The 17631-nt window shown below is 43.4% G+C and overlaps 1 protein-coding gene across 4 annotated transcripts in view; it reads right to left on the minus strand.

The window, feature by feature from the left end:
• Nucleotides 1-17631, minus strand: part of PC (pyruvate carboxylase) — a 1247468-nt gene that overhangs the window by 849184 nt on the left and 380653 nt on the right. The gene's annotated exons all lie outside the window — the stretch shown is intronic.

Genomic DNA, 17631 nt, shown 5'->3' on the forward strand with positions numbered 1-17631 from the left:
GGAATGCGGAGGTTCAAACGGAACTCCTTGAAGAACTTTGAGAACTAAATTAAAACTCCATGGCGGAGCAACAGGTTTAAACACAGGCTTGATTCTAACTAAAGCCTGACAAAACGCCTGAACGTCTGGAAAATCTGCCAGACGCTTGTGCAGAAGAATAGACAGAGCAGAAATCTGTCCCTTTAAGGAACTAGCTGACAATCACTTCTCCAATTCTTCTTGGAGAAAGGATAATATCCTAGGAATCCTGACTTTACTCCATGAGTAACCCTTGGATTCACACCAATGAAGATATTTACACCATATCTTATGATAGATTGTCCTGGTGACAGGCTTTCGAGCCTGAATTATGGTATCAATGACCGACTCGGAGAAACCACGTTTTGATAAAATCAATCGTTCAATCTCCAAGCAGTCAGCCACAGAGAAATTAGATTTGGATGTTTGAATGGACCTTGGAGTAGAAGGTCCTGCCTCAGCGGCAGAGTCCATGGTGGAAGGGATGACATGTCCACCAGATCTGCATACCAAGTCCTGCGTGGCCACGCAGATGCTATCAAAATCACTGAAGCTCTCTCCTGCTTGATCTTGGCAATCAGACGAGGGTGGAGAGGAAATGGTGGGAACACATAAGCCAGGCTGAAGGACCAGGGCACTGCTAGAGCATCTATCAGCGCTGCCTGGGGATCCCTTGACCTGGACCCGTAACAAGGAAGCTTGGCATTCTGACGAGATGCCATCAGATCCAGTTCTTGTATGCCCCATAGTTGAATCAGCTGGGCAAATACCTCCGGATGGAGCTCCCATTCCCGGGATGAAAAGTCTGCCGACTTAGAAAATCTGCCTCCCAGTTCTCTACTCCTGGGATATGGATAGCTGAGAGATGGCAAGAGTGAACCTCTGCCCATAGAATTATTTTTGAAACCTCCAACATTGCCAGGGGGTTTCTTGTTCCCCCCTGATGGTTGATATAAGCTACAGTCGTGATATTGTCCGACTGAAATCTGATGAACCTGACCGCAGCTAGATGAGGCCAAGCCTGAAGAGCATTGAATATCGCTCTCAGTTCCAGAATGTTTATCGGAAGGAGGGCTTCCTCCTGAGTCCACGAACCCTGAGCCTTCAGGGAGTTCCAGACTGTGCCCCAGCCCAGAAGGCTGGCATCTGTCGTCACTATAGTCCACTCTGGCCTGCGTAAACTCATTCCCCTGGACAGATGGACCCGAGATAACCACCAGAGAAGAAAATCCCTGGTCTCTTGATCCAGATTTAGCAGAGGGGACAAATCTGTGTAATCCCCTTTCCACTGATTGAGCATGCAAAGTTGCAGTGGTCTGAGATGTAGGCGGGCAAACGGAACTATGTCCATTGCTGCTACCATTAGGCCGATTACTTCCATACACTGAGCCACTGACAGCCGAGAAGTGGAATGAAGAGCATGGCAGGAAGTTAGAGTTTTGATAACCTGACCTCTGTCAGAAAAAAATTCATTTCTACTGAATCTATCAGTGTTCCTAGGAAGGAAACTCTTGTAAGAGGGGAGAGAGAACTCTTTTCTTCGTTCACCTTCCACCCGTGAGACCTCAGAAAGGCCAGAACAATGTCAGTATGGGACTTGGCGATTTGAAAAGTTGACGCCTGTATCAGAATGTTGTCTAGGTAAGGAGCCACCGATATGCCCCGTGGCCTTAGAATCGCCAGTAGGGACCCTAGAACATTCGTAAAGATTCTTGGTGCCGTGGCTAACCCTCCTGGATCATAGGGAGGATGGTTCGGATAGTCTCCATCTTGAAGGATGGGACCCTGAGAAATTTGTTTAGGATCTTGAGATCCAAGATTGGTTTGAAAGTTCCCTCTTTTTTGGGAACTATAAACAGATTTGAATAGAAGCCCAGCCCCTGTTCCTCCCTAGGAACTGGGTGGATCACTCCCATAACCAGTAGGTCTTGAACACAACGTAAGAATGCCTCTCTCTTTATCTGGTTTACAGATAATTGTGAGAGATGAAATCTCCCCTTTGGAGAGGAAGCTTTGAAATCCAGAAGATATCCCTGGGAAACAATTTCTAATGTCCAGGGATCCTGGATGTCTCTTGCCCAAGCCTGGGCGAAGAGAGAAAGTCTGCCCCCCACTAGATCCGGTCCCGGATCGGGGGCTACTCCTTCATGCTGTCTTAGAGGCAGCCACAGGTTTCTTGGCCTGCTTCCCCTTGTTCCAAGCCTGGTTAGGTCTCCAGACTGGTTTTGACTGGGCGAAATTTCCCTCTTGTTTTGCATTAGAGGAAGCTGAAGCTGCGTCACTCTTGAAGTTTCGAAAGGAACGAAAATTATTCTGCTTGGTCCTTAACTTATTGGACCTATCCTGAGGAAGGGCGTGACCTTTTCCTCCAGTAATATCAGAAATGATCTCCTTCAGACCGGGCCCGAATAGGGTCTGTCCCTTGAAGGGGATGTTAAGAAGCTTAGACTTTGAAGTAACGTCTGCTGACCAGGACTTAAGCCATAGCGCCCTACGCGCCAAAATGGCAAAACCTGAATTCTTAGCCGTTAGCTTGGCTAAATGAAAAATGGCGTCAGAAATAAAGGAGTTAGCTAACTTAAGAGCTTTAATCCTGTCTAGAATATCATCTAATGGGGTCTCCACCTGTAGAGCCTCCTCAAGAGACTCAAACCAAAAAGCCGCTGCAGCAGTAACTGGGGCAGTGCATGCAAGAGGCTAGAGAATAAAACCTTGATGTATAAAAATTTTCTTAAGGAGACCTTCCAATTTTTTATCCATAGGATCTAGGAAAGCACAACTGTCCTCGACGGGGATAGTTGTACGCTTAGCTAGGGTAGAGACTGCTCCCTCCACATTAGGAACCGTCTGCCACGCGTCCCGTATGGTGGCATCTATGGGAAACATCTTTTTGAAAGCAGGAGGCACACCTGGTCTATCCCATTCCTTAGTAATAATTTCCGAAAACCTCTTAGGGACTGAAAAAACATCAGTGTAAACAGGCACTGCAAAGTATTTGTCCATTTTACACAATTTCTCTGGAACCACCATGGGGTCACAGTCATCCAGAGTCGCTAAAACCTCCCTAAGCAATAAGCGGAGGTGTTCAAGCTTAAATTTAAACGTTGTCATTTCAGAATCAGACTGAAGTAACACCTTCCCTGAGTCTGAAATGTCACCCACAGATAGAAGCTCACCTGCCTCGGCTTCTGAGTATTGTGAGGGTATATAGGACACAGCCATTAAAGCGTCAGAAAGCTCTGTATTAGTTCTAGCCCCAGAGCTTGCTTTCCTTGTAGCCCTGGCAGTTTGGAGAATACCTCTGAGAGGGTAGCATTCATAACTGCCGCCATGTCCTGTAAGGTAAAAGAATTAGACGCGCTAGATGTACTTGGCGTCACTTGAGCAGGAGTTATATGTTCTGACAAATGGGGAGAGTTAGATGGCATAATCTCCCTCTTTTCAGTCAGGGAATCCCCTGGAGATAAATCTGTAAGCGCCATAATATGGTCTTTATAGTTTATAGAAATTTCAGTACATTTGGTACACATTCTAAGAGGGGGTTCCACCATGGCTTCCAAACATATTGAACAAGGAGTTTCCTCTATGTCAGACATGTTTAACAGACTAGTAATGAGACAAGCAAGCTTGGAAAACCCTTTAATAAAGGTGAAACAGCAATTAAACAAAAACGTTACTGTGCCTTTAAGAGAAAAAAACTAGCACTTAAACTGCAAAACAGTGTAAAAATACAATAAAGTCTTTGACATTTTTACAATGTGTGTAAGGGACTAAAGCAACATTGCACCCACTTGCAAATGGATGATTAACCCCTTAGGCCCCAAACCGGATTAAAAACGTTAAAAGTCAATTGAGCACCTTGCCACAGCTCTGCTGAGGCTCCTACCTGCCCTCAAATACGATTTTGTGCAGAAATAACCCCTTTGAAATGATCCTCAGATGCCAGAGGACTCCTCTATGGAAGCTGGATGTCTCAGTCTGAATTAAAACTGCGCAGTTAGAGCGCTAAAATAGGCCCCTCCCACCATGTACTGGATGTCAGAGGGGCCTTAAAAAAATACTCCTAGCAGTATCTGACTAGCCATGTGGAAACTAGGCCCCAAATAAAGACTTATCTCCCTCAGAGAAAAAACGTCCTATTTATGAAATCATGTAAACGTTTTGTCACTAAGTAATATGAATATTAACATGAGTATTACCCTGTTTTATAAGCATGATCCCAGTCGTTGTTAAATCACTGCATCAGGCTTACCTCAAATACACAAGGCTCTGTCAGCATTTTCTAGAACTTATTCATCTCTCTAGAAATAAAAATACTGAACATACCTCAAAGCAGGTAATCTGCAGACCGTTCCCCCAACTGAAGTTTTCCCATACTCTTCAGTTATGTGTGAGAACAGCAATGGACCTAAGTTACAAACCGCTAAGATCATCAAACCTCCAGGCAGAATTCTTCTTCTAATTTCTGCCTGAGAGTAAAACAGTACAACGCCGGTACCGTTTAAAAATAAACTCTTGATTGAGGTTAAAACTACACTAAGTCACCACATATCTCTTGATACTTCCTTTCTTGTCGAGAGTTGCAAGAGAATAATTGGGGGTGGCAGTTAGGGGAGGAGCTATATAGACAGCTCTGCTGTGGGTGTCCTCTTGCAACTTCCTGTTGGGAAGGAGAATATCCCACAAGTAATGGATGAACCCGTGGACTGGAAACACCTTACAAGAGAAATATGAATAACATAATTTATGTAAGAACTTACCTGATAAATTCATTTCTTTCATATTAACAAGAGTCCATGAGCTAGTGACGTATGGGATATACATTCCTACCAGGAGGGGCAAAGTTTCCCAAACCTCAAAATGCCTATAAATACACCCCTCACCACACCCACAAATCAGTTTAACGAATAGCCAAGAAGTGGGGTGATAAGAAAAAAAGTGCGAAGCATATAAAATAAGGAATTGGAATAATTGTGCTTTATACAAAAAAATCATAACCACCACAAAAAAGGGTGGGCCTCATGGACTCTTGTTAATATGAAAGAAATGAATTTATCAGGTAAGTTCTTACATAAATTATGTTTTCTTTCATGTAATTAACAAGAGTCCATGAGCTAGTGACGTATGGGATAATGACTACCCAAGATGTGGATCTTTCCACACAAGAGTCACTAGAGAGGGAGGGATAAAATAAAGACAGCCAATTCCTGCTGAAAATAATCCACACCCAAAATAAAGTTTAACAAAAAACATAAGCAGAAGATTCAAACTGAAACCGCTGCCTGAAGAACTTTTCTACCAAAAACTGCTTCAGAAGAAGAAAATACATCAAAATGGTAGAATTTAGTAAAAGTATGCAAAGAGGACCAAGTTGCTGCTTTGCAGATCTGGTCAACCGAAGCTTCATTCCTAAACGCCCAGGAAGTAGAAACTGACCTAGTAGAATGAGCTGTAATTCTTTGAGGCGGAATTTTACCCGACTCAACATAGGCAAGATGAATTAAAGATTTCAACCAAGATGCCAAAGAAATGGCAGAAGCTTTCTGGCCTTTCCTAGAACCGGAAAAGATAACAAATAGACTAGAAGTCTTACGGAAAGATTTCGTAGCTTCAACATAATATTTCAAAGCTCTAACAACATCCAAAGAATGCAATGATTTCTCCTTAGAATTCTTAGGATTAGGACATAATGAAGGAACCACAATTTCTCTACTAATGTTGTTGGAATTCACAACTTTAGGTAAAAATTCAAAAGAAGTTCGCAACACCGCCTTATCCTGATGAAAAATCAGAAAAGGAGACTCACACGAAAGAGCAGATAATTCAGAAACTCTTCTAGCAGAAGAGATGGCCAAAAGGAACAAAACTTTCCAAGAAAGTAATTTAATGTCCAATGAATGCATAGGTTCAAACGGAGGAGCTTGAAGAGCTCCCAAAACCAAATTCAAACTCCATGGAGGAGAAATTGACTTAATGACAGGTTTTATACGAACCAAAGCTTGTACAAAACAATGAATATCAGGAAGAATAGCAATCTTTCTGTGAAAAAGAACAGAAAGAGCGGAGATTTGTCCTTTCAAAGAACTCACGGACAAACCCTTATCTAAACCATCCTGAAGAAACTGTAAAATTCTCGGTATTCTAAAAGAATGCCAAGAAAAATGATGAGAAAGACACCAAGAAATATAAGTCTTCCAGACTCTATAATATATCTCTCGAGATACAGATTTACGAGCCTGTAACATAGTATTAATCACGGAGTCAGAGAAACCTCTATGACCCAGAATCAAGCGTTCAATCTCCATACCTTTAAATTTAAGGATTTCAGATCCGGATGGAAAAAAGGACCTTGAGACAGAAGGTCTGGTCTTAACGGAAGAGTCCATGGTTGGCAAGATGCCATCCGGACAAGATCCGCATACCAAAACCTGTGAGGCCATGCCGGAGCTATTAGCAGAACAAACGAGCATTCCCTCAGAATCTTGGAGATTACTCTTGGAAGAAGAACTAGAGGCGGAAAGATATAGGCAGGATGATACTTCCAAGGAAGTGATAATGCATCCACTGCCTCCGCCTGAGGGTCCCGGGATCTGGACAGATACCTGGGAAGTTTCTTGTTTAGATGAGAGGCCATCAGATCTATCTCTGGGAGCCCCCACGTTTGAACAATCTGAAGAAATACCTCTGGGTGAAGAGACCATTCGCCCGGATGCAACGTTTGGCGACTGAGATAATCCGCTTCCCAATTGTCTACACCTGGGATATGAACCGCAGAGATTAGACAGGAGCTGGATTCCGCCCAAACCAAAATTCGAGATACTTCTTTCATAGCCAGAGGACTGTGAGTCCCTCCTTGATGATTGATGTATGCCACAGTTGTGACATTGTCTGTCTGAAAACAAATGAACGATTCTCTCTTCAGAAGAGGCCAAAACTGAAGAGCTCTGAAAACTGCACGGAGTTCCAAGATATTGATCGGTAATCTCACCTCCTGAGATTCCCAAACTCCTTGTGCCGTCAGAGATCCCCACACAGCTCCCCAACCTGTGAGACTTGCATCTGTTGAAATTACAGTCCAGGTCGGAAGAACAAAAGAAGCCCCCTGAATTAAACGATGGTGATCTGTCCACCACGTTAGAGAGTGCCGAACAATCGGTTTTAAAGATATTAATTGATATATCTTCGTGTAATCCCTGCACCATTGGTTCAGCATACAGAGCTGAAGAGGTCGCATGTGAAAACGAGCAAAGGGGATCGCGTCCGATGCAGCAGTCATAAGACCTAGAATTTCCATGCATAAGGCTACCGAAGGGAATGATTGAGACTGAAGGTTTCGACAGGCTGTAATCAATTTTAGACGTCTCTTGTCTGTTAAAGACAAAATCATGGACACTGAATCTATCTGGAAACCCAGAAAGGTTACCCTTGTTTGAGGAATCAAAGAACTTTTTGGTAAATTGATCCTCCAACCATGATCTTGAAGAAACAACACAAGTCGATTCGTATGAGACTCTGCTAAATGTAAAGACGGAGCAAGTACCAAGATATCGTCCAAATAAGGAAATACCACAATACCCTGTTCTCTGATTACAGACAGAAGGGCACCGAGAATCTTTGTGAAAATTCTTGGAGCTGTAGCAAGGCCAAACGGTAGAGCCACAAATTGGTAATGCTTGTCTAGAAAAGAGAATCTCAGGAATTGATAATGATCTGGATGAATCGGAATATGCAGATATGCATCCTGTAAATCTATTGTGGACATATAATTCCCTTGCTGAACAAAAGGCAATATAGTCCTTACAGTTACCATCTTGAACGTTGGTATCCTTACATAACGATTCAATAATTTTAGATCCAGAACTGGTCTGAAGGAATTCTCCTTCTTTGGTACAATGAAGAGATTTGAATAAAACCCCATCCCCTGTTCCGGAACTGGAACTGGCATAATTACTCCAGCCAACTCTAGATCTGAAACACAATTCAGAAATGCTTGAGCTTTCACTGGATTTACTGGGACATGGGAAAGAAAAAATCTCTTTGCAGGAGGTCTCATCTTGAAACCAATTCTGTACCCTTCTGAAACAATGTTCTGAATCCAAAGATTGTGAACAGAACTGATCCAAATTTCTTTGAAAAAACGTAACCTGCCCCCTACCAGCTGAACTGGAATGAGGGCCGTACCTTCATGTGAACTTAGAAGCAGGCTTTGCCTTTCTAGCAGGCTTGGATTTATTCCAGACTGGAGATGGTTTCCAAACTGAAACTGCTCCTGAGGACGAAGGATCAGGCTTTTGTTCTTTGTTGAAACGAAAGGAACGAAAACGATTGTTAGCCCTGTTTTTACCTTTAGACTTTTTATCCTGTGGTAAAAAAGTTCCTTTCCCACCAGTAACAGTTGAAATAATAGAATCCAACTGAGAACCAAATAATTTGTTTCCCTGGAAAGAAATGGAAAGTAGAGTTGATTTAGAAGCCATATCAGCATTCCAAGTCTTAAGCCATAAAGCTCTTCTGGCTAAGATAGCCAGAGACATAAATCTAACATCAACTCTAATAATATCAAAAATGGCATCACAGATGAAATTATTAGCATGCTGGAGAAGAATAATAATATCATGAGAATCACGATTTGTTACTTGTTGCGCTAGAGTTTCCAACCAAAAAGTTGAAGCTGCAGCAACATCAGCCAATGATATAGCAGGTCTAAGAAGATTACCTGAACATAGATAAGCTTTTCTTAGAAAAGATTCAATTTTTCTATCTAAAGGATCCTTAAACGAGGTACCATCTGATGTAGGAATGGTAGTACGTTTAGCCAGGGTAGAAATAGCCCCATCAACTTTAGGGATTTTGTCCCAAAATTCTAATCTTTCAGGCGGAACAGGATATAATTGCTTAAAACGTTTAGAAGGAGTAAATGAATTACCCAATCTATCCCATTCCTTAGCAATTACTGCAGAAATAGCATTAGGAACAGGAAAGACTTCTGGAATAACCGCAGGAGCTTTAAAAACCTTATCCAAACGTATAGAATTAGTATCAAGAGGACTAGAATCCTCTATTTCTAAAGCAATTAGTACTTCTTTAAGTAAAGAGCGAATAAATTCCATCTTAAATAAATATGAAGATTTATCAGCATCAATCTCTGAGACAGAATCCTCTGAACCAGAAGAGTCCAAAGAATCAGAATGATGGTGTTCATTTAAAAATTCATCTGTAGAGAGAGAAGATTTAAAAGACTTTTTACGTTTACTAGAAGGAGAAATAACAGACAAAGCCTTCTTCATGGATTCAGAAACAAAATCTCTTATGTTATCAGGAACATTCTGCACCTTAGATGTTGAGGGAACTGCAACAGGCAATGGTACATCACTAAAGGAAATATTATCTGCATTAACAAGTTTGTCATGACATTTAATACAAACAACAGCTGGAGGAATAGCTACCAAAAGTTTACAGCAGATACACTTAGCTTTGGTAGATCCAGCAGGCAGAGGTTTTCCTGTAGTATCTTCTGGCTCAGATGCAACGTGAGACATCTTGCAATATGTAAGAGAAAAAACAACATATAAAGCAAAATAGATCAAATTCCTTATAAGACAGTTTCAGGAATGGGAAAAAAATGCCAAACATCAAGCTTCTAGCAACCAGAAGCAAATGAAAAATGAGACTGAAATAATGTGGAGACAAAAACGACGCCCATATTTTTTGGCGCTAAATAAGACGCCCACATTATTTGGCGCCTAAATGCTTTTTGCGCCAAAAATGACGCCTCATCCGGAACGCCGACATTTTTGGCGCAAAATAACGTCAAAAAAATGACGCAACTTCCGGCGACACGTATGACGCCGGAAACGAAATGATTTTTTGCGCCAAAAAAAGTCCGCGCCAAGAATGACGCAATAAAATGAAGCATTTTCAGCCCCCGCGAGCCTAACAGCCCACAGGGAAAAAAGTCAAATTTTTGAGGTAAGAAAAATATGATAATTAAAGCATAATCCCAAATATGAAACTGACTGTCTGGAAATAAGGAAAGTTGAACATTCTGAGTCAAGGCAAATAAATGTTTGAATACATATATTTAGAACTTTATAAATAAAGTGCCCAACCATAGCTTAGAGTGTCACAGAAAATAAGACTTACTTACCCCAGGACACTCATCTACATGTTTGTAGAAAGCCAAACCAGTACTGAAACGAGAATCAGTAGAGGAAATGGTAAATATAAGAGTATATCGTCGATCTGAAAAGGGAGGTAAGAGATGAATCTCTACGACCGATAACAGAGAACCTTATGAAATAGACCCCGTAGAAGGAGATCACTGCATTCAATAGGCAATACTCTCCTCACATCCCTCTGACATTCACTGCACGCTGAGAGGAAAACCGGGCTCCAACTTGCTGCGGAGCGCATATCAACGTAGAATCTAGCACAAACTTACTTCACCACCTCCATAGGAGGCAAAGTTTGTAAAACTGATTTGTGGGTGTGGTGAGGGGTGTATTTATAGGCATTTTGAGGTTTGGGAAACTTTGCCCCTCCTGGTAGGAATGTATATCCCATACGTCACTAGCTCATGGACTCTTGTTAATTACATGAAAGAAATATATCTATTTATCAGATATAACAAAAACTCTCTATTTATTCAGGCCCCTGCACCTCGCCACAGCTCTGTTGCAACTCATACCTGCCCCCGGAACACACTGCTGCTACTTGAGAAGCTTGTAAGACACTTTGATTAGCAAAACAACTTAGGCCCCACCAGAGCCCAGGACCTTGCTGTCTATCCGATCCGGATGATACTGCTCGTCTGAGCGCGCAAAAATAGGCCCCGCTCCCTGTGGGCGTAACTCTAGCCTTTACAGAGACCCGCATGGGTAGCAAAAAAAATACAAACCAAACATGTCGTTCTTAATAAAAATATGAAAGCCATGTGCCCCTCTTACACAGCAACCAACATGTTGCACAAATACCAAGCATAACTGCATGAAAAGAAACTGCACTCTTTAGGTCAGTGTAATGTATGACAATGACAGTTCTTAGCCAGCAACCGCATCTCCCAGCGTTTAGCCCATACTGCATATACTCAAATGATATTAGACATATTTAGTAGTCTATATAAAGGTATAAAGGGAACTCCAGGTACACCATTAACATACATATAGTGCATACTGATTACCCCTCCCCAGGTAGGGAATAATGTTGCCTGTTCTGATGTATCAAGTCTCCCCAGAAACAGATGACTGAACATACCTCAATGCTGCTTGTAGCATGATACGGTTCTCCACACTGAAGATGTTTCTTTACACTACCTTCAACTGCTATGTGGGAACCAGCATGGATCTTAGATAACATTTGCTAAGATCATCAACATCAGGGCAGAAAAATAATATGTCTCCACTCCTCTTGGGAAGTTATAGACTGACGATTTCTCCCTGAGGAAAATAGTACTCACTGGCACCATTTTAAAATAAAACACTTCTTGATTGAAGAATCTAAAACTAACACCTCACTTTACCTCTTCCTATCACTAACACAGGCAAAAGAGAATGACTGGGGGGGGGGGGGGGGGGAGGGAGGAGCTATATATACAGCTCTGCTGTGGTGCTCTTTGCCACTTCCTGCTAAACAGGAGGCATAATCCCATAAGTAAGGATGGAATCTGTGGACTCATATCTTGTAAAATAAATTATGTTTAGTGTCCCTTTAAAGGGCCACTAAACCCAAAATCTTTCTTTCATGATTCAGATAGAGAATAGAAATTTAAACAGCATTACAATTTGCTTCCATTATTTATTTTGCTTCATTTTTTAGATATCCTTAGTTGAAGAAAAAGCAATGCACATGGTGAGCCAATCACACAAGGCTTCTATGTGCAGCAACCAATCAGCAGCTACTGAGCATATCTAGATATGCTTTTCAGCAAAGAATATCAAGAGAATAAAACAAATTAGAAAATATAAGTAAATCAGAAAGATGTTTAAAATTGCATTCTCTTTCCAAATCATAAAAGAAAAAATGTGGGTGTCATGTCCCTTTAAGCACGCTCTACCTAGAGGGGTCAAACATTCATTCTTCATCTGTATACGATAAATACTTTGTAGGAACAGAGGTCCAGACAAGACAAAATGCAGGAAGGTAGAACTTTTACCTAGGCCGAGGTTATATAGCGAATAGTGCACATTACTGTTACACAAGAGTGCACAAAATGATGCATTAGATGGGCATACCCACATACTTTATTGCTGAGCCAATAGTAGCAAATAATAATATTACATTTGTGCTACTGAAAGGACAGTCTTTTCTAACTAAACTTGTTATCCTCCCGCATACAGCTATAAACTAATTCTCACAAGTTATTGAGACACCGGCAAGTGAGAAATGACCAGGACACACCGCTGACACGCTGAGAATTAAACTGTCACACGTCACCCCCACAGGGCGAAAATCAGCAGCTGAAAGTCACTTTGTACATTACTACATCAGGAACAAAGAGCAGAGCTATCGAGGAACAAAGATAGGAACACGGCAGGGAACTGTATCGAGGTGAAACCCGCAAGGGTCTGCGCAATCAGCAGAGATGAGTCAGTGCACAGCAATTATGCTGATCAGCCAACGCAGGTGGTCAGACAGACAAGCTGGGACGCTTGTGGCAATATATCTATAGTCAATATTAACCGACACCAGCAGAGGAAAGAACCTATTTTATTCCAGGCTTTTTCTACAGCAATAATAATGAGAGGATTGGTGTCTAATTTGTATATATCTATGTACGGCCGACTACATCACGCCTGACAACCCTCCGTGCGCGCAACATAAAGGCAGCAGCTTTATGTATTTGGTGATTTTGCTTCTATAATGAGGAATCTCATTTTACAGCCAGAAATATCCGCTCTCACTGACACACAAACCCCCTGGCAGCAGTGCACTCTGGGTAATATCCCCTCTCAGTGACACAAGAAACCCCCTGGCAGCAGTGCCCTCTGGGTAATATCCCCTCTCAGTGACACACAAACCCCCAGCACACGCTAACCACACCTGTACATATAGCACACACTAACCACACCTGTACATACAGCACACGCTAACCACACCTGTACATACAGCACACGCTAACCACACCTGTACATACAGCACACGCTAACCACACCTGTACATACAGCACACGCTAACCACACCTGTACATACAGCACATGCTAACCACACCTGTACATACAGCACACGCTAACCACACCTGTACATACAGCACACGCTAACCACACCTGTACATACAGCACACGCTAACCACACCTGACCATACAGCACACGCTAACCACACCTGTACATACAGCACACGCTAACCACACCTGTACATACAGCACACGCTAACCACACCCAGTACATACAGCACACGCTAACCACACATGTACATACAGCACACACTAACCACACCCAGTACATACAGCACATGCTAACCACACCTAGTACATACAGCACACGCTAACCACACCCAGTACATACAGCACACGCTAACCACACCCAGTACATACAGCACACGCTAACCACACCCAGTACATACAGAACACGCTAACCAAACCTGTACAAACAGCACACGCTATCCACACCTGTACATACAGCACACGCTAACCACATCCAGTACATACAGCACACGCTAACCACACCTGTACATACAGCACACATTAACCACACCCTGTACATACAGCACACAGTAACCACACCTGTACATACAGCACACGCTAACCACACTCAGTACATACAGCACATGCTAACCACACCTGTACATACAGCACACGCTAACCCCACCTGTACATACAGCACACGCTAACCACACCCAGTACATACAGCACACGCTAACCACACCTGTACATACAGCACACGCTAACCACACCTGTACACACAGCACACACTAACCACACACCTGTACATACAGCACACGCTAACCACACCTGTATATATAGCACACACTAACCACACCCAGTACATACAGCACACGCTAACCAAACCTGTGCATACAGCACACGCTAACCACACCTGTGCATACAGCACACGCTAACCAAACCCAGTAGATACAGCACACGCTAACCACACCTTGTACATACAGCACACGCTAACCACACCTTGTACATACAGCACATGCTAACCACACCTGTACATATAGCACATGCTAACCACACCTGTACATACAGCACATGCTAACCACACCTGTACATACAGCACACGCTAACCACACCTGTACATACAGCACACGCTAACCACACCCAATACATACAGCGCACGCTAACCACACCCAGTACATACAGCACACGCTAACCACACCTGTACATACAGCACACGCTAACCACACCTGTACATACAGCACACGCTAACCACACCTGTACATACAGCACACCTGTACACACAGCACACACTAACCACACCCTGTACATACAGCACACACTAACCACACCTGTACATACAGCACACACTAACCACACCTGTACATACAGTACACGCTAACCACACCTGTACATACAGCACATGCTAACCACACCCTGTACATACAGCACACGCTAGCTACACCCAGTACATACAGCACACACTAGCCACACCCAGTACATACAGCACACGCTAGCCACACCCAGTACATACAGCACACGCTAACCACACCTATACATAAAGCACATGCTAACCACACCCTGTAATACAGCACACGCTAGCCACACCCAGTACATACAGCACACGCTAGCCACACCCAGTACATACAGCACACGCTAGCCACACCCAGTACATACAGCACACGCTAGCCACACCCAGTACATACAGCACACGCTAGCCACACCCAGTACATACAGCACACGCTAACCACACCCAGTACAAACAGCACACGCTAACCACACCTGTACATACAGCACACACTAACCACACCCAGTATATACAGCACATGCTAACCACACCTGTACATACAGCACACACTTACCACACCCAGAACATACAGCACATGCTAACCACACCCTGTACATACAGCACATGCTAACCATCCCCTCTATACATACAGCACAAGCTAACCACACCTGTACATACAGTACATGCTAACCACCCCCTATACATAAAGAACATGCTAACTCCAACCTTAACATACAGCACATGCTAACCACACCCAGTACATACAGCACAATCTAACCACATCCAATACATACAGCACACGCTAACCACACCTGTAGATACAGCACATGCTAACCACACCCAGTACATACAGCACACGCTAACCACACCTGTACATACAACACACGCTAACCACACCTGTACATACAGCACACGCTAACCACACCTGTACATACAGCACATGCTAACCATACCCTGTAAATACAGCACACGCTAACCACATCCAGTACATACAGCACATGCTAACCACACCCAGGACATACAGCACACGCTAACCACACCCAGTACATACAGCACACGCTAACCACACCTGTACATACAGCACACACTAACCACACCCAGTATATACAGCACATGCTAACCACACCTGTACATACAGCACACACTTACCACACCCAGAACATACAGCACACGCTAACCACACCCTGTACATACAGCACATGCTAACCACCCCCTATACATACAGCACAAGCTAACCACACCTGTACATACAGTACATGCTAACCACCCCCTATACATAAAGAACATGCTAACTCCAACCTTAACATACAGCACATGCTAACAACACCCAGTACATACAGCACAATCTAACCACATCCAATACATACAGCACACACTAACCACACCTGTAGATACAGCACATGCTAACCCCAACCAGTACATACAGCACACGCTAACCACACCTGTACATACAACACACGCTAACCACACCTGTACATACAACACACGCTAACCACACCTGTACATACAGCACATGCTAACCACACCCAAAACATACAGCACACGCTAACCACACCTATACATACAGCACACGCTAACCACATCCAGTACATACAACACATGCTAACCACACCCAGAACATACAGCACACGCTAACCACACCCAGTACATACAGCACATGCTAACCAAACATGTACATACAGCACATGCTAACCACACCTGTGCATACAGCACACGCTAACCACACCCAGTACATACAGCACACGCTAACCACACCCTGTACATACAGCACACGCTAACCACACCTGTACATACAGCACACGCTAACCACACCTGTACATACAGCACATGCTAACCACACCTGTACATACAGCACACGCTAACCACACCTGTACATACAGCACACGCTAACCACACCCAATACATACAGCACACACTAACCACACCCAGTACATACAGCACACACTAACCACACCTGTACATACAGCACACGCTAACCACACCTGTACATAAAGCAACGCTAACCACACCTGTACATAAAGCAACGCTAACCACACCTGTACACACAGCACACACTAACCACACCCTGTACATACAGCACACACTAACCACACCTGTACATACAGCACACACTAACCACACCCTGTACATACAGCACACGCTAGCCACACCCAGTACATACAGCACACGCTAACCACACTTGTACATAAAGCACACGCTAACCACACCTGTACATAAAGCACACGCTAACCACACCCTGTAATACAGCACACGCTAGCCACACCCAGTACATACAGCACACGCTAACCACACCCAGTACATACAGCACACGCTAACCACACCTGTACATACAGCACACGCTAACCACACCCAGTATATACAGCACATGCTAACCACATCTGTACATACAGCACACACTTACCACACCAGAACATACAGCACACGCTAACCACACCCTGTACATACAGCACATGCTAACCACCCCCTATACATACAGCACAAGCTAACCACACCTGTACATACAGTACATGCTAACCACCCCCTATACATAAAGAACATGCTAACTCCAACCTTAACATACAGCACATGCTAACCACACCCAGTACATACAGCACAATCTAACCACATCCAATACATACAGCACACGCTAATCACACTCAGTACATACAGCACACACTAACCACACCTGTACATACAGTACATGCTAACCACACCCAGTACATACAGTACATGCTAACCACCCCCTATACATAAAGAACATGCTAATTCCAACCTGAACATACAGTACATGCTAACCACACCAAGTACATACAGCACATGCTAACCACCCCCTATACATAAAGAACATGCTAATTCTAACCTGAAAATACAGCACATGCTAACCATACCCTGTACATACAGCACATGCTAACCACACCTAGTACATACAGCACATGCTAATAACCCCCTGTACATACAGCAGAAGCTAATCCCACCCTGTACATACAACACATACTAACCAACCATTATACATACAGCACATACTAACCCCAACCTGTACATACAGCAGATGCTAACTCCTCCCTGTACATACAACACATGCTAACCAACCCCTGTACATACAGCAGATGCTAATCCCACCCTGTACATACAACACATACTAACCAACCCTGTACATGCAGCACATACTAACCCCAACCTGTACATACAGCACATACTAACCAACCCCTGTACATACAGCACATACTAACCAACCCCTGTACATACAGCACA

Source organism: Bombina bombina, chromosome 7 (genome assembly GCF_027579735.1).
Source record: "Bombina bombina isolate aBomBom1 chromosome 7, aBomBom1.pri, whole genome shotgun sequence".
Lineage (NCBI taxonomy): Eukaryota > Metazoa > Chordata > Amphibia > Anura > Bombinatoridae > Bombina > Bombina bombina.